The sequence below is a fragment of the Dermacentor silvarum genome, chromosome 1 (genome assembly GCF_013339745.2).
Source record: "Dermacentor silvarum isolate Dsil-2018 chromosome 1, BIME_Dsil_1.4, whole genome shotgun sequence".
Classification (NCBI taxonomy): Eukaryota; Metazoa; Arthropoda; class Arachnida; order Ixodida; family Ixodidae; genus Dermacentor; species Dermacentor silvarum.
The window spans coordinates 450,032,931-450,058,323 of NC_051154.1; positions in this window are offsets into that span (position 1 = coordinate 450,032,931).

A 25,393-nucleotide genomic window follows, 5' to 3' on the forward strand; every position below is an offset into this window, starting at 1 on the left:
GTTGCAAATTTCGACGTAATAAAGACAGCAGGCTTCGTATTTGGCGGACATAGGGCGCTAAATTCTCCGCAACTTGCTATTGATGTGCGTTTTTTTATACCCGAGAGTATACCATTGGGCTTCATAGGCTGAAAATATATACCGGGACACTTTCTGTTCTGCATACAAGCCTGTGGGTGCAACCTACAGTAAACACCACGGCAGTATAGATCACTTAATTTTGTCGTCAATATTCGAAACTGCACGTCGCAGTTTTCGGCCCATTATCGACGAAAACAAGCCATTTGCCTACATTTTGTGGCCCTCATTGTCGCAGAACTATACTCGGACTGCTTCTCAGTCGGCGCCGACGTCCCGGCCAGTGACAAGGATGCCGTCAAGGCGGCCTACATCAAGCGCCTTCGGCCGCGGGTCGAGGAAACGGCCCGAGGCTGCGAGATGAGAGTGCGCATCTACAGAGTGCATGCCACGCCACATCGTCAAGTGACTGCTGATCACTAATCCCTTTTTGTGAGGGTTCAACACAAATAGGGTTGTCTCAGCGTTGACTTGTCCTGACAAAAAGTGGTCCATGAAGCAGGGGAGGCCCTGCCTCCCTCGTTTTTGCACTTAAGGACCCCGACAATGCAAGGACGTGCAAATCATAAAAAAGTGAGATAATCGAAGCGGGATAAATTCTACGTTTAAAGAATGGTTGCGTCAGTACCCCTTCTGTCAGTCTCACTGACAAGGAGATCAGATACCTCGGGCTATCACCATGTTGAATTTTGTGCTGCTTTGTCGTAGCGTTCTGCACATGGTTGGTGTGCTCTTGTGTGACTGTATAAATAGCGATGCTTTCTGAAAAAAAAATAAACTGGTGGAAGTTCAGCGTTCTGTTCTCTCTTCTGTCTCCTCTGGTGGGCTTGCGCTGTTAACGTGACTTTAAAGCATCAAACGAAACACGGCACGCATGAAGAGGAAGTGAGACATACACTTGAACAATCGCACCATCAATACGCTCTAAGTCTTGCATAAAACAGCTTACAGGCCTACACCATGTTTGTAAACAGTGGTAGGCACCGTCGATATATTTTAGCCCCTTTAGCGATGTCGCGTAGGCTCCACTCACTTTCGCCGCCCCGCTTGCACGCGAGGATGGCGCTTTTTTTTAATAGGATGGGGGTGGAGGGTGGTAGAACCACGATTTCATTATGAAGCACACGGTAGTGAGGGCGCCGGATTAATTTTGACTACGTGAGGTCCTTTAAGGTACACCTAGGGAAACGTTCTTGCATTTCGACTCGATCGGAATACGGCCGAATGAGACGGTAGGCCTAGCCTGCTGACCGCCGCAGTTACTGCCGACAGCTCTTGCGATCTGTCCTGCAGCTCATCATAGTGCGCTTATGTTTGACAACACGATTAACGTGGGCTTAAATGAATTGGGGCGAATAGCAAACGGTGTCTTTGGTGCGATTAGCAAACGAAACGTAGTATACGCGTACTTGCAAGCCAGCCGTGCCGCCTCGCTGAGACGGCCAGTGTTTGGATTTCCGTCCGCGAGACGAAATGCCGTCGGATCGTTGCTCCCGATCGCGCCTGTGATTTACTACAGGGCGCTGCTTTACGAAACACGCCCAAATTCGAGATACTTTTTCTATTAAGAACTATTTCATGTTAAAAACAAGCTGTAGCCCATTTCTACGTCGCCCTGCGTGGCGACAGAAGCGATCACCTCGGTGATGGGACCGGCGAGGTACCGTCCGGACGGCGACGCCGGCTGTGTAGGGCCGCGCAGTCTGACCTGTAGGCTCCGGCCGTCCGATCGCTCCAACTCTGCACTAAAACTGTACACTTTATTTCGCGCTCGAAATTTAATTTACACGTTTAGGCGCGTTTATGACATCCACACTGCAATTAACGCAGCTGTGACTGTGCAGCCATGCGTATGTGAACGTGTGATATCTACACTGCAAGTGGCGCAATTTGAGATGAAAATAAATTCGAATGTGACGTTCTTTGTGGGGCATCTGCTCGCTCGACCTACGTTCAAGGCTAATCCTAATCTAGCTTTCCCCACAGTGCGACAGGAAATTGTAATGACGCGCTAATAACGATCCTAAGATCATTGGTTGGCTCATGCACGCCACTCAAAATAAAAAAGAAGCTTAACATTTACGAAATGTTTTGCGCGCAATGGATGATCTGGTATGAGAATCCAACTTTCGCTTTTTACCGCGGCGGCCCATTGCTTGCAACGGTTTTCATCAACAGGAAACCTATGAAAACTTTAACCTCTTGGTTATTTCGACGTAATTCAGCACATCGACATAGTGCATTTCCTTCGTTGTAAGATCATAGAATAAAGACCTCGCACATGGAACCGCACAACCACCCGCGAAACCCAGCGGCTGCTGTGGTAGGCGCGACACGGGCGGCGGCTCGTCGGCGGAGTGCCTACCAAGCGAAACTAAATTCCGACGACAACGCCACCGCATTTTCGTGACGTAGCGCCGTGGTGTAGGTCTATATACCGGAACTCGGGATGAATTTTCAGCCGCTTGTACCCGGCCCTTTTGACCGGCCCACTGAGCAAACGTCCGACAATATACGTGGTGTAAAAATATACCCAAAAACTAGATAAAAATTTTGCCGCCTATAAACGGCAGATTTGGCGAATCACGAAGTCGGCGGCCTGCCATAATTGCGGCTAAAGAAGTTAGTGGCCCGTCATGCAAGAGGCCAAAGTAATATACGCTTCATGCTATACGTGACCAAAATAAGCAGCCCACCGTGCAAGTGGCTCGCAAAGCAAGTGTCCTATGACGTAAGCGCCCGACTGTTCGTGAGGTTCACATTACAAGCGGCTCGTTCTTGTGTGTCTCAAAGCGTCGCTGGCCTGTGCTTTAGGCGGTAGAGAAGAGGAACGGTTCACTATTATGTGGCCTGTAAATCATGTGGCCTGTACGGTAGTGCGCAAGAAAAAGTCCTTTTAGGTACTGCGTGCCTCTTTCTAAACCGCGAATGTACGTTGAAATACATCTACAATTACACATCAGCTCAGAAACATAGAAACAGAACAAATGCTCAGAAGTTATGAATCGAAACCGGGTACACTGCAAGGCAGACGTACCTCTATACCAGCCCGCAGGGGCATCTGCGTCAGCAGGCGTTTCGTGTGTTGCGACACCACGGACCCGAGCACACGAGGATTGGACCCTCCCGCGTGTAGATCTGCGCGGCTTAGCCGTGTCCAGGGAAAAGGGAATCCCGGGGGTTGAGCCGATGCCGGGTGTTCGGACCTTTATGGCCCCCCGGCGGAAGCAACACACCTCTTCGGCTCGGCTTCACGCAGACGGCACCCCCGGAATGACCCACCCGGGGGAAATCGGCAGTCGCCTTTTCCTGTCCTTCTCTTCAATCTTCGTCTTTCTCGCTCCCCTTTAATCTTTCCTGTCTTTTCTCTTCCATTTGCTTCCAACATTCCTGGTGGCGAGGGTTAACCTTGTGTGTTATAACCACCCTTGGTTATACGTATTTGGTTATTGATTGATGTGTGGAGTTTAATGGCGCAAGGGCCAGCTATGGCCAAAGAGCGCCATGACGAATGGTAATGAATTCTTTATGTATTATGAATCAAGTGATTAAATTGATTTACAAATGTAAAAGTAATGTGGCTGTAAAGAGGCCTAAGAACGGGTCGCTGTAAACTGCGTAAAATATAATGACAATGATTCATGATAAAGTAAAAGGTGCATAAAAGTTTCACTACGATAAAGCCTCCACAGGGCTCTTGAAGTAGGAAGCTCAGAGGCATGTTCTATAAAGACTAATTGTCACTGCAGCTACAGCCTCGAAGGGGAGGCTGTGCTACACATGACCCGGCCAAATAATTTCTAGGACATTAACTTCATCTAAAAAGCTAAAAACTGTTTTCAAGTTAAAAAGCGGTTCGTTGCTTAGAAAGAATGCTGGGTGAAGTGGAATATGCTGGCGATATGCAAACTGAAAGTACTTTTTACGCTCCCTTTCTATTTCCCTGCACTGAATAAGGACATGGAGAACTGTAAGCCTGTCGCCACACCTTCGACATGACGGATGATCACTTCCAGTCAGTAGGTAAGAGTGGGTGCCGAAGGTGTGACCTATTCTTAATCGACAAAGGAGCACTTCTTTGTATCGTGCTGTTTTCTCCGATATCCAGTGCCCTAACTTAGGTTTGATTAAGTGCAGTTTATTGGATACCTGGGTATCCCACTGTTTCTGCCAGTGCTTCTTCAGCTTATGCCGCAAGTATGGTTTAATGTCTGTGGCTGGGATGGGTATGCTTATGTCAGCGTCGCTAAAAGCTACTGAGGTAGCGTTCTCGTCAGCATCTTCGTTACCTTTTATGCCACTGTGTCCAGGTACCCAGCATACGATGATGACTTGTTTCCCTATATAAGCTGAGCATAGCAATCCAAAGAGTTCGTTAAAGACAGTGTTTTTATGTTTTCGTAAGCTCATTAGGGCTCGGACTACGCTCAATGAGTCCGTGAATACAATTGCCCTAGTGAGATTCGTTTGCGTTATGTGTTTTACTGCAGAAAGGATCGCGTATGCTTCGGCCGTAAAAATACTGGTATATGGATTAAGTGTACCGGATAGTGAAAACGATGGTCCTAGAGCTGCGTAAGCAACACCAGCAGAAGACTTCGAAGCGTCTGTATAAAATTCAGCACAAGAGTACTTCTCCTCAAGCTCAAGGAAGTGTGAATGTATATGTGCCTCAGGTGCTTGTTTTGATATTCCTACGAAAGAGATGTCACATTCGATAGTCTGCCACTCCCAAGGCGGTGGAAGCCGAGTTAGGGCCATTAGGACATTCTCTAGAAGGGGGACATCTGTTCCTTCTGACAGTGCTTCCAGCCGGAGAGACAGAGGAGGCCTAGTGGTTGGGCGGTTACGGAACAGCCTGGCCGTGGACAGATCGCGAATAAGTGAATGGCATGGATGATGTACATCTGATTTCACGTTCAGGGCGTATGAGAGACTTAAATAGGTCCTTTGGTGATTTAGAGACCATTCGTTGGATTCAACGTACAGGCTTTCCACAGGACTAGTCCTGAACGCACCTGTAGCAAGGCGGATACCCAAGTGGTGTACGGAATCTAGCATATTCAGAGCACTAGGCGAAGCAGAGTTATAGACAATGGCTCCATAATCAAGTCGTGACCGTATGAGACTTTTGTACAAGTTCAAGAGGCACCTTCTGTCACTTCCCCAAGATGTGCGGGACAAGAGCTTGAGCAGATTCATTGTCTTCAGGCACTTCGCTTTCAGATATTTCAAGTGTGGGACAAAAGTTAATTTGGAGTCTAAAATGAGGCCTAAAAATTTATGTTCATGGCTAACGGATAGCCGTTCTCCATTGAGCTCAATAACGGGTTCCGGTATTACTCCTCTCTTCTTCGAGAAGAGGATGCACGTGCTTTTTTGGGGGTTTAGTTTAAAACCGTTTTTGTCCGCCCACTTAGATAATTTATTCAAACCAAGCTGTACTTGTCGTTCACATATACTAAGATTACACGATTTATAACCTATTTGGATGTCATCCACATATACAGAATAAAACATTGTCCGCGGTATGATAGTATGGAGCGAGTTCATTTTTACAACAAATAGAGTACAGCTTAGCACTCCACCCTGTGGTACGCCAGTCTCCTGAGTAAATGGACGAGACAGGACATTACCAATCCGAACACGGAATGTGCGGTTAGAAAGATAACTTTGAATTACGTTGAGCAAGTTTCCTCGGACGCCCATTCCTGCCAGATCACGAAGTATTCCGAAGCGCCAAGTGGTATCATATGCTTTCTCCATATCTAAAAATACCGATAAGAAAAACTGCTTGTGCACAAAGGCGTCACGGATATTTGTTTCCATGCGGACAAGGTGATCTGTTGTGGATCTACGTTCCCTGAAGCCGCACTGCAAGGGATACGTATTTGGTTATAGTAGTGGCGTACAGCTGGCGTTTTGCAGGACCTGTCTTTTCCAGGTCCTGCAGCGTCCCCTCGTTGGGCTCCATGGTGCGTGGCTGGCGTCGCTACCGAAAAATTCTATACCTATGGCTGAACAATTCCCCCTATTCCCTGATCGCCGTCTGAAAAGAGGGCACACCGAAGATGTGTTCCAGTTTTTTGGACGCCAAACACAGAATTTCCCCCGATTTCATGTCATTCACTCTGAAATGTCAGACACATCAGTACGTACAATTTCACCTTTTCTTGTCTCAAAGTCTTTGACTGATATTTTTGGACCAGGCTACAAAGTGTCTAGGATGGCAAGCGGGGATCTCCTCTTGAAACTCCGTGATCTCAAACAATACGAGAAACTGCCCAATAACAGTAACCTCACACCGTACTATGAATACCACCCGTGGCGTTGTCTCAGATGATGACCTGTTGCAGCTGAGTGAGGCTGAACTCCTTGAGGGTTTCAGTGATCAGAATGTCATCAATGTTAAACGGATTAAAATGAGGCAAGACGGCAAAGAACTCCTGACCAAGCATCTAATACTTACTTTCAACTCAAGTGTCCTGCCCGAGTCCATCGAGGCCGGGTACATCAAGTTTCGTGTTAGGCCAAACGTGCCAAATCCCCTTCGATGTTTCAAATGCCAGCGGTTCGGCCATAGTTTGCAGAACTGCCGAGGCTGCCAAAATTGCGCGAAATGCAGTGCTCACGAACACTCCTCTGAGTCGTGTGAAAGTTCTCTACATTGTGTTAACAGTGATGGGGAGCACGCCGCATACTCGCGGTCGTGCCCATCCTGGAAAAAAGAAAAAGAAATAGTGACAATTAAGGTAAAAGAAAACATAACTTTCAAAGAGGCACGAAGGCACCTACCTGTCTAAAACCAGCCTTGCCGATGTGACGCTGTCCGGCCCACGCGTAGTGAGCCGGCGGTGAAGCCATCTGCCCCCTCGGCGACTGCAGCTAGCGCTGCTCCGCCACCCCAGCAGAAGGGGCCATCCACCTCCGGGCTGGTGGCCTCCAATGTCTTGTCCCTCGACACGAGGCCTTCACAGCGAACAAACCGCTCTCAAGAGTGGGTGTCCAGCGCTCCGCAAGAGCCGATGGACACATCTTCCAGCCAGACGGTGCAGCCAGCGCCAAAGGAGCGGCGAGAATCTTTCGACCGCTCCAAAATAGAAAAAGCCCGCATCACAGGGCCCGACAAGGGCTCTGTAAGTTAAGTTAGTGTTTTTACACGAGACACACAGCACAAACAGTGTCTGCAACATGGCCACACAGATTCTACAGTGGAACGTCAGAGGACTACTTCGTAACCTCCACGACATCACAGAACTCATACATAAATTTAATCCGAAGGTGATGTGTGTCCAAGAAACACACTTAAAACCTACACAGTCCAACTTTCTCAAGCAATATGCCATTTTCAAAAAAGATCGTGACAACACTTCTACCTTGTCCAGAGGTGTAGTCATAGCTGTAAGTGAGTCTGTTGCTTGCCAACAGTTTGCCCTTCACACGACTCTCGAGGCTGTATCTGTGCGAGCAATATTATTCAACAAGCTTATAACGATTTGCTCCATTTACATACCACACAACCATCACCTCAGTAAAACGGAATTTTACAGCCTCATCGACCAGCTGCCAGAACCATATATTATCATTGGTGCTTTTAATGCTCATCCTACTCTTTGGGGAGACTCGCGATGCGACGCGAGAGGTCGACTCATTGAAAACTTCCTTGTTAACTCCGGTGCGTGCCTCTTCATTACGAAGGAACCAACATATTACAATATCCACCATGGTTCATATTCATCAATAGACCTGTCAATTGGCTCTGCCTCTCTTTTCCCAGATTTAGAATGCTGTGTAATTAAAAATCTATTCGGAAGTGATCATTTCCCAGTAACCCTAAACTTAGTCACCGAACATGACTCTCTTCCCCGTGTCCCTCGCTGGAAACTGGCCTCAGCTGACTGGGAATGCTTTAGGGAATCCACTGTATTTATCACGAGATTTTATGAATAATTTTACTATAGATCATGCCGTATCATATTTTACTGCTTTTATCATTGACGCCGCTGAGAAGTTCATTCCTCAAACAAGTGGCACTTCATTCAAAAGACGGGTCCCCTGGTGGAATGACGATTGCAGACAGGCACGGAGGAGACAAAATAAAGTTTGGGGCAAACTACGTGAATGTCCTACAGCTGAAAATCTAACAGAATTTAAACATGTTAAGTCCTAGGGAAGAAGGACGCGCAGACAGGCTAAGAGGGCAAGTTGGGATAGGTTTCTCTCAGGTATCAATTCGTATACTCAAGAGGTAAAAGTATGGGACAGGCTAATGAGGCTAAAGGGAAAAGAAGTCCATCCATTGCCGCTAGTGAACGACGAAGCGAACAGCTTGGAAGACCAAGCTGACGCTCCTGGCGAACATTTTGAGGGCGTATCTAGTTCGAATAATTACTCCGAGGCATTCCCTAAAACACAAACAAATCGCGAACGCGGGACTATTGACCGCAAATGTAGACAAAGCGAACCCTATAACATGCCTTTTAACATCGCCGAATTGAGAGCCTCCTTGACTGCATGTCGGAGCTCTGCAACTGGACCTGACAGGATCATGTACGACATGATTAAACACATCCACAGAGATACTCAAATAACGCTACTCGCACTTTTCAATGCTATATGGGCTGCCGGGTAGCTACCTTCTGCATGGAAAGAATCCCTTGTCGTTCCAATTTTGAAACAAGGTAAAGACCACACATTAGTAACAAGTTACGGCCCAATAGCCCTCACAATTTGTATTTGCAAACTCTCTGAAAAATGATAAACCGTCGCCTTTTACACTTCCTTGAGTCAAACAAAATTCTTGATCCATATCAGTGCGGCGTCAGAGAAGGACGTTCTACAACCGACCATCTCGTGCGCATCGAAGCAAATATTCGTGATGCCTTCTACATAAACAATATTTCTTATCCGTGTTTCTCGATATGGAAAAGGCGTACGATACAACCTGGCGTTACGGAATCCTACGCGATCTGTCGGCAATGGGAATCCGCGGTAATATGTTAACCATCATTGAAAGCTACCTACACAACCGCACATTCCGGGTTAAAATAGGTAATGCACTGTCGCCGCCATTTATACAGGAAACTGGTGTACCCCAGGGAGGCGTGCTCAGTTGCACGCTCTTTATCGTCAAATTGAACACACTTCGAGCTTCACTACCACCAGCTATTTTTTATTCCATCTACGTGGACGATATACAAATGGGCTTCAAGTCCTGTAACCTGGCCATGTGCGAGAGACAGGTACAGCAGGGATTGAACAAAGTGTCTAAGTGGGCAGAGGAAACGGGTTCAAAGTAAACCCCCACAAAAGGTCTTGTGTTCTTTTCACAAAAAAAGAGAGGCCTAATCCCAGATCCTTGTGTAGGACTGTGTGGACAGAAAATACCTGTGAAGAAAGAACACAAGTTTTTAGGCATCATACTTGACTCTAAGCTTACCTTCATTCCCCAGATAAAATATCTCAAGGCGAAATGCCTAAAAACCATGAACCTAATGAATATTATATCTCACACAACATGGGGCAGCGACAGGAAGTGTCATTGAACCTTTGTAAGAGTCTGATTCGTTCTCGACTAGATTATGGGGCTGTAGTATATCACTCTGCCGCCCCAAGCGCACTAAAGATGCTAGATCCCGTTCACCATCTAGGTATCCGCCTGGACACCGGCGCTTTCAGAACAAGACCTATTAAAAGCTTATATGTAGAATCGAATGAGTGGTCACTCCATCTGCAGAGATCATACACCAGCTTCACATATTTTCTCAAAGTACACTCCAATCATGAACATCCGTGTTCTAAGACCATTAACGATTTGACGTGTACTACACTTTTCCATAATCAACCCTCTCTGAGACAGCCTTTTTCACTGCGTGTGAGGGAGCTTAGCGTTGAAATGGATGTCCCACTACTCGAACATCGCATAATGTCTCCAGCTAAGCTGCCACCGCCTTGGGAGTGGCAGGTGATAGAATGCGATACATCTTTTGTAAAAATTACAAAGTACGCAGCAGACCTCGAAATTCGAATGCATTTCCGTGAACTCCAATCTAAGTATTCGTGTACTGAATTCTACACCGACGCATCAAAGTCGCATGCTGGCGTATCTTACGCGGCAATTAGTCACTCTTTCTCTGAATCGGACGTATTGAATCTTTATACAAGCATCTTTACTGCAGAAGCCTATGCAGTGCTGTCTGCGGTTAAACACATTCAGAAATTAAAACTACAAAGTGCAATAATTTTCACGAACTCCTTAAGTGTCGTAAAGGCACTAATGTCTGTAAGAACACACAAAAATCCTGTTTTTATTCAGCTTTACACACACTTGTGCAACATTTATTCATCTGGTAGACACGTGACAATATGCTGGGTTTCGGGCCATAGGGGCATTGAGGGTAATGAGCAAATAATAAGCTTCACATGATTAAGGCACAGTTAGGGTTCTGGCCCTGTACAACTAAAACACGACGAACTGATGTCCTATTCTGTCGTCTCAGAATAGGACACACATACGGTACTCACAACTTTCTATTGAATGGTAATGATCCTCCAACATGTGGTAGATGTGGCGAGAGGCTCACCGTCCTCCACGTCCTCTTGGAGTGTCGGGAAGCCGAAAGAGAAAGAAACACTTTCCTCTCGCATATCGCTATTGTGTCCCTCTGCATCCCGCTATGTTTCTTAGTAAAGAACCGCTTTTTAACAACAACGCAGTCCTCGCATTCTTGAAAGATGTTGTGCTACATGTTATTAGCCCGAAAAGTTCGCAGCGCATCCTCTCTCCAGAGGATGTTGCTGTGAAAGTTTTTTATAGCACATATACCTCCAGGCCCTTGTGTTTCAAGGGCTCTGTCTAGGCACTTGTGCTTCTGGCCAATTCTTGCATCTGTAATATTTTGTAAGTGATATCATTCTTTCGCAATGTATTGTTCATATCTATAGTACACATCATTAGTCATTGCCACAATCTTATTACGTACAGATTTTACGCACTTTACAGAGACTGATTTTAGGCCCCTTTACAGCCATGCCACATCTAATGTTCATATAATTCCCTATTCATCTACCACTAACAAGCCATTACCCTCGTCTTGGCGCTCTTTGGCCACATCTGGCCCTTGCGCCAATAAACCACAATAATCATCATCACCTCTATACCACTACACTATGCCACCACAGCGATTGGCACTGAGTAAAAGGGTCACAAAAGATTTTGTGGTACGTCGCTATAGTGTACACCCGTGAGCAAAAGTACACGGACCACAGGGTCGCCGAAAAAACTGAATTTCTTCGTAATTAGCGAGCACAAATTTGAATTGACGAGTATACTGAAAAGGTCTCAGGGCCAAGTTTGACAGCAGTCCTCAATTTCTAGTTGCGTTCACAGGCAGAGGAAAAAAGCGGTTTGTCGCGCAACCCCTGGTCCGTATACTTTTGCTCATGCGCTGTGCTGCGCGTGAAAATTCGAGCGAACTGGTTGAACAGTCAGGCCTCTGAAGTGCAGAAACATCTGCAATTAAAGCACTCTAGAACATACCCCAATGCCCTTGTAGATCTGTGCTTCTACTCACTGTCAAAATGTACAATCTTCGCGCGCCAATTTTGTCAACCGGTGTAATTTAACTTATTCATCTGTGTTACAGTGTTTATACGCTTTCTGCTCATTCAGCGGCGCGGAATCTCTTGAACATTACTAAGCGCTTTGTATGAGGCCTTAAGTTTGAGCGAAAGCGCTTGAAGATGGGAGAGCCTTGATATAATATATAGCCACACAGAGCGTAAGTGCTTCTTCAAGCTTGCTTTCTTTGCGCAAAATGACAAGTTCGCCCTCTGTACAACAGATGCTCCTTGAAGTCTCAGTCCACAGAATACTTGGGCCTGGTCCGTTCTTGTCTGGAGTGCATCCTAAAATTACGAAAGAATATAAGAATCAAATTTTTTTTATCTTTGTTTTATGAGCAATATTGCAGACAATGAGAATTGTAATGTATGCTATAGATATAGTTTTGACAACTTCTATAGTTATGTGGAAACCGTTTTCGTGTACTTTCTAGGTGCCTTGCATCACGAGTTAAGTGCGACACAAATACATGATTTTGTATCGCAAAAAAAATGTGCATTTTAGCGTGCAGGCACCAACTGCACGAGAGATAAAAAATAAGCCAATCAGACAAAATGTAGCTAGAGTTTAGAACGTCAGCGCACTTAGTGAAGTAGTCAGCGAGCATTTCGCGTGCCTCCCTCTCAGCTCGTCATCAATGCTAGCGAAGTCCATATCACGACTGTAAATTTTGTAACGAGCTCTTTAACTTTGTACAGTCGGTTCACGATTTCGTTCATATTGTGGTTAAACCTTATCTCTGCTTCGAGGCGACGCTGGAAAGAGGAAGCAGTATTTCAGTTGATCATTAAATGCCCAATTTCACCACGAATGGTGCAATAGTAACAATTTCTCCGTGCAAAAAAAAAAAAAAAGTTTGCAGCCGAGCGGGTGGGCATGCCTTTCGCAACTTGATAGTGCTGTGCAAGAGCACCACCATTCTTTTCTTGTTAAAAGGTCCTGTTGGAGCAAGCGCCTTCTCAACTGCCTAGGGAAAAATTACCTGCTTACCGAGTCTTCTCTTCTTTCAAACGGCACAACTATTTCAGAATTCTCAACCGAAATTAAGGTCCAGATTTAAATTCATGGTATTCGCTCCTATCTTTATTTCGCTATTCGCTGAGAGCCATTATAGTATGTACTAAGCATTACGCAGTGTTCAGCTGCATATATCACACTAAACCATCCGTTTCAATGATTCCGTGTGGCGCCCTTATTAGGGGAGAAATTCTGGCTGTCTCCGGCGTTTACCGGCAATACGTATTACGCTTATCAATATAACGATTACCTTTCGTTCCTTAGTATTTACAAGAGCTTGCATTTAAACCGTTCCTCGCACACAAATTTAGAATATTCAGTTGATTATACATTTTTACAGTTCTTTTGTCGCAGATTCAGAATCGATTAACTGTGCCACTATGGACCCAGCTGTGGTCTGGGGTGGAGCCCTCTTTAAGCTTCACTTGCTTTCTACCTTGCCTCCACAGGCCGTGACAGGAATACAGCCTATGATTTCAACATTTTGGCAGTGATAAGTGCATTATAGTAAATATATTGTTTGCGAAGATATACATTTAGCAATGCTCAGATAAAGCTCTTCAATGCTATTGAAGCTGCAGCAATGATAAACGCCCCTTTGGTCCTTTGGTATGGCCTCTTACAACCTTCCGCAATTTTCCCAAAGGCATCTTGGGGTACATATTTGCGTGTGTCGCTCCTAATGCAAAGTACTTCCATCGACGTAGGGCAATATTTTTGTTCGGAATTGCATTGCTTTCACTGAAACAAAGGGAGAAGTGAATACGTTCTGCTTAATCATTTTCGTGGTAAAATTGTGCCAAGCTCGAAACAAGTTTAACGTAATTCCAGCGACGAGACGTTTAGTTCTAACCTTAGAAGTACCGATAATATCACTCCATCTAGAAGCATAAGCCAGTACTGGCCGCTTTCATAAAATTTCTTTTCAAATAATACTTAAAAAACATGCCTCAGAGTAACCACAGAATTCTTCCTTAAGGGCACCGGACTCATTATATCACCCAGTAAATCTGAGCTGCTGCTCTTTAGACAGAGGAGCCAGGGTGTTAGGAGCCTTGCGCCTTTAGAAAATCTGCCAATAAAAGTCACAGACAACACAGGATTGATCATAACCAGAGTATACGGAATTAAAATTCTAGGTCTTCTCATTCACGCACGGAGCTGTAATGCTACGTCCTTAAACCGTCTCACAGGGCAGGCTAATAGTACTTTAAGGCTCCTGGGAGGCTCTCCAATCGAAGTGCAGATCTCAAGCAGGACAATTTCATCAGAGCATATCAGGCATTCTTCCTCATTCATATCACGTACCTGAACTAAATCATCATACCTGAACTGTGGTAAAGGAGAGAAGGCTAAGCTAAACACACTTTTACACTCCGCACTCAAAAGGACTATGGAACTCCCGCACGGAACGAGTACCGAACTCCTAAACAAGTTGGAACTTCATAACACTATAGATGAACTCATTGAGGCTCATTAGATATCACAAATTGTAACACTCTCCAACACTAAGTCAGGGCGCAAAATTCTAGATGAAGTCGGAGTACTGCCTTGGGGAAGACACTTCTCTAAGTTCGAACTACCAAAGGAGGTGGAGACACAATTACTTGTGGACTCAATACCTAGAAATATTCATCCTGTCCACAACAAGAGCAGAAGGAACGCCATGGCCAAATGCATTCTGGGTAAACTGAACCAACAACAAAGCTCACCTCGTTTTGTCGATGCAACTATTTATGGATCAGGCAACCACTACGCTATTGCCGTGGTTGATAAGAACGGTAATTTAATAAGCATGGCGTCACTACGAACGAGCTCACTTCATACCGCCGAAGAAGTAAGCATAGCACTTGCCATTACACTGAGGATAAGCTGCACGATTTTCTCCGATTCCCGTATAGCTAATAGGAACTACTCCGCCGGCTTCATCTCAACGGAAGCACACAAGTCACTTATACACAGTATTAACACTCATAATTACGAGCAACCGGATAGCTCACACCTAGTGTGGTTTCCGGCTCATCAGAGTCACTCGGTCAGCCCCAATGGCTGCAATCCTAACGAGCAAGCTCACTCTGCTGTGCAATATATCACATGCCACACATCAGATATGGGACTGCTCCAGGATGACTGCGGCTTCTATAAAGACCCACTTAATTCTTTTCACGAGATCACCTCACACTATGGGCGTCTAGCGCTGGAGTTTGAGGTATAGTAGCGGCGCCTGGTGGCGGCGAAAAACGTCATCTGGGTAGTACCAGCTTGGATAGTATTGAGCCCTGGCTGTGGCTAAGCACGTTTCTAGCCCGCGTTTTGCGTCGATTCGCACTTTTTTATGCCCTGTTTCGAGTGCGAAAAGGCTCGTCACTTCTCACAGACCATGGCGACCAGGCTGCGAGCTGGCCCCAGCCTATAGTTTTACGAAAACGGACTCTCCGTGTGCCGTGGGACGTACTATGCTGGAAGCAGAAGACATCGGCGACGCCGCTCCCGGGAGACCTAGCTCAGCCTCGAAAGAGCGTCACCGTTGTTACTGCTGCGTCGTGGGCTGCCATGAACTAGAAGGCCTGAATCCCAACATCAGATTCTACCGTTTTCCTTCAAGGCCACACGAAGTGGAGTGTCGGGCGCGCTGGATAACTGCAGTTCGTCGCGCTGGGTAAGCGTGGATGACCGACATAGCAGCAGGCATGGCTAATGATTCACGATTCGAGACCCGGCCACAGCGACAATTAACAATTCGACCGGTGCGAAGTGGTGAAGTGACCAGGTGTGTGCAAATGACACAAATGGTCGGGCTGATTCGGTGACAATTCACTACCGCACTATGAGCAGCACAGGTTAGAGAGTTGAATCTGCTTATCCTTGACCTCAATCCAGCACGTTGAGGCAGCACAGCAAGGTAGTATTGATTACAGCACATCGATGTTCGAGCGCTGTCATTAAAAGCTACATCAAGCGAGCAGCGCACGAGCTCACGCTGCAGCGCGATTCGCACGTATGTACGTTACTGCGAGCTTATATGCATTGCATCAGTTATTTATCCATTTCTAAAGGGACAGATGGCCGCTACTACAGCACAGGCATAATTACTTGTCTAGCGGCATGCAGTCAACAAAGATTGCAGGAGACCCGCCGTTTCGCGGCATGTCGAAAGACCGCTGCCGTCGCGGCACGTACGATCGTGCGCTCGAGCAGTTCGTACATCGCGGCATGCTGAAAGAACGCTACCGTCGCGGCGCGTATACCGTCGTGCGCTCGAGCATTTCCGTACACATGTCTGCTTATCGCTGCTGTGAATTCATTTATAGAAAGCATTTCCTCGCGCTTGTGCGCCTGTATATAGCAGCGTGCAAACCTTACCTGAAGTTCAACTTCGCACGTGTGGGAATCGCTTCACTTGAGATTGACACCGCGCTAAAACTTCGCCGCTTATTTCTTGAACGGCGTACACTTATTCGGCGTTGCATAATTTCTTGCCTTTACGCAGCATGCCACCCATGGAAAAATCTTCGGCGCTCGATATTCGCTGCAAGCAGTGGTACAACACAACCGAAAGTGGCGGGTCCATATTATAAACGTGCTTCCCGAAGCAGACGACCGAGCTTGGTACTACCCAGTTCCGGAATGAGGGCGCTTTTTAGCAACAATTTTGCAGCGCCCCCTGGGCAACGCAAGAGCCCCATAGAGACGGCAGGAGGTCCCCCCCCCCCCCTCTATCGGAAGCTCAACCGAGCTCAGGCAGTCACATTAAGAATGATTCAAACCAAACCTTGTCCCACAGCTTTTGTGCCTAATAAAATTGATCACGATTCTCCCGCGAAATGTAAAAGTTGTGGACACACTCCGTGTCTATTTGATCATATGTTCTGGTTGCGTTCCAACCAAAGGGCTTCGTATCTCAACAGTGACGAGTACTGGAGTCGGCACATATCCAGCGATGTCCTCCAAGATTAACTCGTGACAATCCGGAAAGCTCACGACATCGGTAAAGCCTTTGCCTACCGGTGCCTACGTGGGCGGGGGGCTTTTGCCCTCGGGCGCTGTTTCTCTGGAGCAAAATAAACTTCTTGCCATGCCATTCCTCAGTGTATTACTTACTCGAGAAAACGAATAAGCTCGTGGCGAAGTTGTTTCCACTGTTTGCGGTGTTCTTCTTCCGTAATTTCCATTCCGTTGAGCAGTGGTTGAACGAAAGCAGAAAACTCGGGCAGCTTGTAGACCAGCAAAGACTTTCCAGTTTTCTGCAAGGTATCAGAAAGGCAGTCTGTTCAAATTGGTTGAAAAAAACTTTTATTTGACATGTCTCATCTTCATTAAGAAAAGTTCTGTGGCAAGGATGAGACTCATGGCGTCAATAGATATGTGTGTAAGCCTCAGCAGTCAAACCACGTAAAATCTCAGTTTTATTGCGATAGCAATTACATGGACACTGCAACTGGATTTCTGCCGCCGGCGTCGCCGTCGCCGTCGCCGTGAGGTTCCGTATAGATACAATCTTCGCCACGCGCCGTATGCCCGAGCGGAAGCGTGCGGGGACGCGCGCTATCACGGAGAGCGAACGCACTCACTCTCCCTCGCGCAAGCAAGGAAGCGGCAAGCCAGCGCCGGAGGTAGCGGGGGGGGGGGGGCGCACTTTTACTCTACCAACAACCGCGCTCGTCGCTCGCCCGCACCGTCTCTTATCTCCACACGGCTCTGACCTTTATGCGGTGTGCATTCGCCGCTCAGTTTCCGTTGAAGCGATAGACCGCACGTACCTTCGCCTGCTGCGGCGTATGCGCTTGCTGCCAGCGTTTTGACGCTCGTTGTCTGCAGTCATTCAGTGTGTTCTATTCATGTTTGTTTGTGCGTGCTCACACCACGCTTGTTCATTCCGTTAGTAATAGTCGGGCCACATTTTCCAACGCACGCTACACATGCAATGCTGCCCGGATCGGCAGTGCAGCGCTACAGGTGTGTCCCTTCGCACGCGCTGCCCACGGGAAGCGCTTCTCATCAACACCACCGTTTCACACGCGCCTTCTCGTGGTCATCGAGTCTCTCTTCATGTCGGTCTACTTACGCCGCAGCACACCTGCTTACTTAATCAGCTCATGTTTACTACAATTCATATTGCTACCAAAGCCGCTCACCTTACTTCGTATGACATTGCTGTGTTGCTATCGCATTCATTGCTTCGCCCTTAGGGCGAAACTGTGACATTTTTTTGAACATGCAACAACGACACACCGAAACATTATTTTTTCGTGTAAACATTGACAAAATGCTAAGTATAAGCAGATGAAACTTTACACTCAATGTGTTCCATTCTCCAAGCATCTGTCTTAGTGTAACATCGTATAACCGCACAGGGACATCATGCAGTAACCATGCAAAATATCATGCGCCCCAATGAAATAAGAAATAGCGTACGGCACGCGACATATCAAAGCTGACGGCAAAATATATCATTTTTATGCCTTTCTGTCTTGTTGTTTTGCATGGCGGTAATTTTTTTACAGAGACGGTACATATCTGTACAAACTGTGCACGGTAAACATCTGTTTTTGTAGTGAATCTATGTGGGAAGCAGTGTAGATGCTTTGAAGAATGAAATAATATTTATTATCTCTTTTGTATATGAATACAGGCCACGGAAGCACCAAGCTCACTGGAGCAATTACAGTTTCCTGACAAGTATCCATTCCACAAAGTGCGTTAACTACTTTCACATACGCTATGTTGCTCTAACATAATGGCTATGTTGCTGACTGACGTCTTCCAGATAAGAGAGAATTCGGGGTATGATTTCTCGTCCATATGGACATACCGGTCAATATTGATGAATCCTACAGCATTAATGAGAGGGTAGCAGTCGTCGTAATAACGCTGAATAGGAGGTATAGAATGGAAGTAGCACAAGCCTACGCTTCAACCTCCAGTCACGATGATGAAGAAATAGAACAGCTTTATGAAGATGTTGAATTAGCAATCAGAAAGGTGCAAACTACGCATACTGTACTCATTGGCGACTTCAATGCAAAAGTCATTCTGTGTCATTGCCCAGCTTTTGAAGCTCAACGACGGATTCTACGAGCTCAACTCAGCATGTTACATAGCAGAGTGCTCTCAGAGGAAAAGATTCTGGGACAATGGCTTACGCATTCTTGCATGCGAAAGACCACAAAAGCTCTTCTTCACTTCTTGAAGGAGACTGGACCGTATGAGCGCTTGTGACAGTGGACCTTTCTGTGCGACTGACTGTGTGAATAACTGACTCTTTATTATTTGTTATATTCTCGCTCCTTATCTATTCTTCCCCCTTCCCTCTCCCCAACCGTAGGGTAGCCAACCGGGCACGTCCTTGGTTAACATCCCTACCTTTCCCTTCTCGTTTCTCTCTCTCTCTCTCTCAATAAAAAAAGTTGGGAAAAAGCAGGCTGGTGAGCAAGCAACTGGCAACTACGGCATTGATTCTAGGAACGCTAGAAAAGAGATGGTGGAATTCGCGGAAATGAATAGGCTCCGAATAATGAATACGTTATTCAGGAAGCACAACAACAGGAAGTGGATCTGGAAAAGCCCTAATGGAAAAACAAGGAATGAAATACACTTCACAGAAATAGAAAGGCAAGCAGGTGTATCTAACTCGTTCTCTGTTTTTTAACAATGATATTATCCAATTGCCGATCATGCTAAAACTTTAGGTGTCATATTTTAGAATAACATGTTGTGGGACACACAAATACAGCAGGTAGTAATAAAAACTGCACATATACTTGGTATACTTTATCGCAAGCATTATCAACCTCCGTTGAAAACAATACTTATTATTCACCACTCTCTGTTTCCATCCCACGCTCGCTACGGTTTTCTCGTATGGGGTGACGCAATGAAAACAAACATCGATAAGCTTCCAAGACTTCCAAAATGATTTTTAAGCTTGTCGATAAAAATGAGTGTAATGATTCTGTAGGTTATATACAGGAAAAATATAAGCTAATAGGTATGCAAAATGTTTACAATTACAACACTTGTAAGGTATACAATGCAACTGTATGACATGAAAGATAAGCAGGGTAATGTCATCAGCAATTTCGATAGCATATTGACAACAGCGGCAGAATTCTATACCGGCCTGTACAGTACCCAGAAGAGCCACGCTACTTTCATTAGAAGAAGTGATGAACAGGAGACAGAGGCTCCTTCTATAGCTAGCGATGAAGTTAGAAGGGCCTTGCAAGATGTGACCAGGGGGAAACCTGTTGGAGAAGATGGAATAACAGTCAATTTAATCAAAGAGAGAGTAGATATGATGGTTGAAAAGCTTGCGGCCCTTTATATACAATGCCTCGACCACGACTTCAAGTCGTGAGAGCTGGAAGAACAGAGAGCCAGAAGAACGCCAACATTATACTAATCCATAAGAAGGAAGACGTTAAAGAACTGAAGGATTACAGGGCTATTACTTTGCTTTCAGTATTGTACAAGATATTCACCAAGATAATTTCAATTAGAATCAGTGCAGCACTCGACTTCAGTCAACCAAGAGAACAGGCAGGCTTCAGGAAGGAATATTCTACGATGGATCATATCCATGTCAACAATCAGGTAATACAGAAATCTGCGCAGTACAATCAATCTCTCTATATGGCTTTCATAGATTTTGAAAAAGAGGCATTGCGTAAGCAAGGAGTACAAGAGGCATACGTGAAAATCTTGGCAAATATCTACAAGGATTGCACGGTTACCTTGGTTCTCCACAAGAAAAGTAGGAAGTTACCTTTCAAGAACGGGGTCAGGCAAATAGACACAATCTCTCCAATACTATTCACTGCATGCTTAGAAGTATTCAAGCTCTTAGACTGGGAAGGCTTAGGAGTGAGCATCAACGGCGAATATCCCAGCAACCTTCGGTTTGCAGATGACATTGTCCTATTCAGCAACAATGCGGACGAATTACAACAAATCATTGAGGACTTTAACCGAGAATGTGTAAGAGTGGGGTTGAAGATTAAGATGCAGAAGACAAAGGTAATGTTCGATAGCCTGGCAAGGGACCAGAAATTCAGGATCGCCAGTCAGCTTCTAGAGTCTGTAAAGGAGAACGTTTATCTATGTCAACTACTCACAGGGTACCCTGATCATGACAAGGATATTCAGAGAAGAAAATGGGTTGCAGTGCATACGGCAGGCATTACCAAATCCTGACTGGGAGCTTACCACTGTCGTTGCAAAGAAAAGTGTACTATAATTGCATTCTACCGGTGCTGACATATGGGGCAGAAACTTGAATGTTAACAAAGAAGCTCGAGAACAAGATAAGGACCGCACAAAGAGTGATGGAACAAAAAATGTTAGGCCTAACGTTAAGAGACAGGAACAGAGCGGTGTGGATCAGAGAACCAACGGGGATAGCCGATATTCTAGTTGACATTAGGCGGAAGAAATAGAGCTGGGCAGGCCATGTAATGCGTAGGATGGATAACCGGTGGACCATTAGAGTTACAGAATGAATACCAAGAGCAGGGAAGCGCAGTCGAGGACGGCTGAAAACTAGGTGGAGTGGTGAAGTTAAGAAATTTGCAGGCGCAAGCTGGAATCCGCTAGTGCAACAGGGGTAATTAGAGATCACAGGGAGAGGCCTTCGTCCTGCAGTGGACATAAAAAGGTTGATGATGATGATGATGATGAGCTTCAAAAAAGCTATCGGATATTCTACAAAATCATCGTTTCCGATGGGGTGTACCAGTGAGAACAACGTCATTCACTCTGATCGTTACGTCCGTGCGCTCACAGATTCAAGAAAGGGCAACCTTGCCGGCATCCCAACGAGGCAGTCCAGCTTCACAAAGTTTCTCATCGAGGACATCGGGAGCACCACGGACTAAGCTTATTTATTAGTATACCATGCCCTCTCCTTGGAGTGCCATTATCGTTTCAGAGAGCATGTTAAGTATTTGTCCGAAGGAAGTCGCTGACAGAAAACAGCATGTTCTTGAAATTAAAAAAAAAGCTTTTTTGACATTGGGAGAGCATTCTTGCCTTCTAATCGCATAGTCGAGTGATGGCCGCCCGGCCCGTGGGTTTTAATTTGTTCGACAATGTGCAGCAGCATGCGCGTAGCTTGGGAAATATCGTTCCTTCTTCATATCATTTTAAGAACATTTCCTGGTGGTCAGCAATCAGTTCCTCTAAGTCGCCAACGGCCTCTGCTGTCAAAATCGGAGACAGTATAATTTGAGCAATCTACGCTAACCAGACAAGGCTTCGCACATGCATTGAATTTTTGGGCAAAAAAGACGCCAGAATCTACATTAGGTGTAGGATTAGCACCAGTGATGCAATCGCAGAAGTAATACCAGTTAGATGCCGCTCAAACATCCTCGGCCATTCACTACTGCTTACCGCGTGATGAAAACTGATTGTGCTTATGGCATCATTCAATTCTTCGCGGGAAAAGAAGGCTTGCTCTTTCACTGCAGTTTTCTTTAAGGGATAATTCTTTCGGTACAATTCCCTTGTAGCAGCCCCAGCAACGCGCAGAACTGTTGTCGACGCCGTCCGCGTTTTGCCCGCGTTTGCACCGAACGCGCGCGGCGCCCGTGACTCTGACGGCGGCTCGGAGGTTTTCGACGAGATCAGAACTGTACCACGGCCACTGGATAAAAAAATGTGCGGCTTGCCGCGTGCATCGAAAAAGGTGTGATCCACCACGGCGCCACACGTCGGGGGCTGTTGTATGGCATCGGCATAGCAAATGCGTCAGGAACGCGCTTGGAACGCCGTCGCGCGTGCGAGCCGACGCATTCCATCGCCGATGGCTAGCGCCGTTTGACCCAGCCAAGCGGCGGACAATACAACTACAGCTGTCACATTCGCTCCAATTACAACGCGCCCGGTGCGGCAGGTCGCGTGCATCGAAAACGGTGTGATCCGCCGCGGCGCCACACGTCGGGGGCTGTTGTCTGGCATCGGCATAGCAAATGCGTCAGGAACGAGCTTGGAACGCCGTCGAGGGTGCGAACCAACGCGTTCTATCGCCGATGGCTAGCGCCATTTGATCCAGCCAAGCGGCCGATAATGCAACTACAGCAGTCATATTCGCTCCAACTGCAACGCGCCCGACGCGGCAGGCCGCACCCCTTTTTTTTATCCAGCGACCGTGACTGGACACTCGTCGAGCAGCGTCGGAAGTCTTTGCCACCTTCTCGCCTCGTATCGTTTCTATATAAATAAGTTTCTGTTTGTGAATGTGTGCTTAGTCGTGCTTACCCGCACTCCTCACGTGCAACACATGCACGATACATCGACACCCTCTACTAAAACATGCCTTCGATCATACAAAACGTCTTTTGTCAAAAGAAAAAAAAAAGCATGAGAGGTCAACAATGACTCTCCGTTTATTCCAAACTCTTTGGACATCTTAGTTCGTTATGCAGCGCATGCACTTTCCTTGAGCTGCTCCAATTGTCTCGCGTTCCGTCCTGATAATGCACTCTCCATGCCGACTGGTCCGTGGATAGCCAGGCGTTTGTACCAGGCGTGTGCGGCAGGAACGAGACACTGCAGGCGAAACTATTAAAATCCTGCTAATTATTCGACAGCCAGAGCATTGCCTGTCAAGGTCATGAGAGCGCCAAACATTTCTTTCCGTGCCCCGGTTTGTGCGATAGTTCATTCCTTCAGTGCTTCGAGCCTTTAGCACTGTTGTGAAATTTCACACGTGTTGTGGGATGTTTCAAGGGGGACGTGTAGCCAACTCCTAGCAAAAATATGTTGCTTAGCTAGGAGCATTCCTGAGGTTAGATATTTAGAAGCGATACGTAGAAACATAGGACTCTGAACATACTGATCTCTGCTCGGCTTCCTCTCTTCATACCAATGGGATTTGCTGGTTCAATGTCGTCGTAGTATGGAGGCTAAGAAGAATGTTATTTTGCTTATAAGAAATTGGGTGGCGACGAAATTTACTACCGTCACAAATATTTTCAAGTAGGGAACCATGCTAGCTTCGACGAAGGTTTCTCGCATGAATGACAATCTCCTGGGTGCGTCAGAGATTTGCTAGGAGATCTTGGAGCTTTACAACGTATGCTTTTTGTGTTCATGTTGCAGCGCTTCCGAAGCCTGTCTGTTTTAATATTAGCTGTGTCTATGGAAAATTCACCCTACGGCAAACGTATTGTTTGCTTCTTGCACAACGTCGTCAATGCATGTTTTCGGACACTTATGTCGACCTTCTAGTCGTCGGCATAGACCCAACATCATACTGGATGCGATGCCATAGTTGTTGGGTTGCTGTTCTAGGGATGTAGGGACGAGATCACGATGAATTCTGGATGAACTGTTTTTCGTTACCTAATATTTTCCGAATGTTTGATCTGACATCTTCTGTTGCATCTTCATCATAATGTTTCAAAAAGAAATAATTGCTTGCACACATGCTGCACACGAATGAAGTCACACTGCTACTATGCAGAGTTCTCGTATGTTGTGCAAGCAAACTGAACACGGTAGAAAAAAATCCACACTTCGAGCAGACATGCTGCCCTACTAAACCGGCTGAAATATTTCCGACTCCATCCGCGCCGACTTCCGACGCTTCAGCTTGATCGACAACTCGCTCGCTGGCGGAACGCGTGTTACTCTGCGTTGTATCTGCGGTGTTCAAAAACGAAACAAGTGTTAACGAGCTGCGGTTCGGTCAAATCGGTATCTTCAAGGCTAGTTACTGTACTGTCTTCGACAATAATTCCGTTCTGAACATAAATAAACATGCTTTATAGATAGAACATCATGTTCAGATAAAACTCGATATTCAGGATGTTTTAGATAAGACATCATATTTTGTGCGCCGTTTGAAGTCATTTCTTTCATATAAGGTACGTCTGAATACATGTATTGAGATCGATTTGGTCTGCTAAAGCACCTGTATTGAGAGAACAGCTTGTTGGGCGGGTTGGTACCTGCTCATTGTAACTATTAAAAGGTGCCAGAAATATAGACACAGCATGAGAAACGACAAGCGGATAGGGCATCCTTTTATCAAGGAGGTATGCAAGTTCGCTTAAGGCTTTATTGTACTTCTGCCAAATACGCCTAGCTGTGTACAGAAATATTTGTGCTCCTGTTCGTGCTGCTGCGACGCGCGCAAGATAAGGAACTTGGAAAAAAGAAGCCAATTAATCGGCTGTAATTTGATGCAATTTTGATGGCTGCTTGAGCGTCTGTAATAAAATGCGCTAGCTTTTGACAACCGCATTAGCCCATTGACGTAGCTGCACAAATTTATGAAGTAAAACGCACCATTGTTACGCTTATATAGATTAATTGAGCTCCAGATCTGCCGCTTGGCAATGTCTACAATGAATTATGAGCACGAAATGTTCGTTGCATCGGAAAATTACGTAATTATGACTGGAGTTCCTAGTTTAAGCTCAGGGGGATGACTAACTCACGAAACCTTCAAGAAAGCTGCTAGATTTGCGACACCTACCCTTAGATGCGCGAGCTTCTTCAAGCCCATCCGTGGGACAAGCTGCAAGATGTCTTGCCGTTGGATACATCGTCCGCAAATTGGAAATGTCGCATACTGGAAGTAAGCAACGACAGCGCAGATGAAGCAGCACGCTCGGCTCATCACAAACATCAGCTGGTTCCTAAACCACTCTCAAGAACGGATGCTGCGCG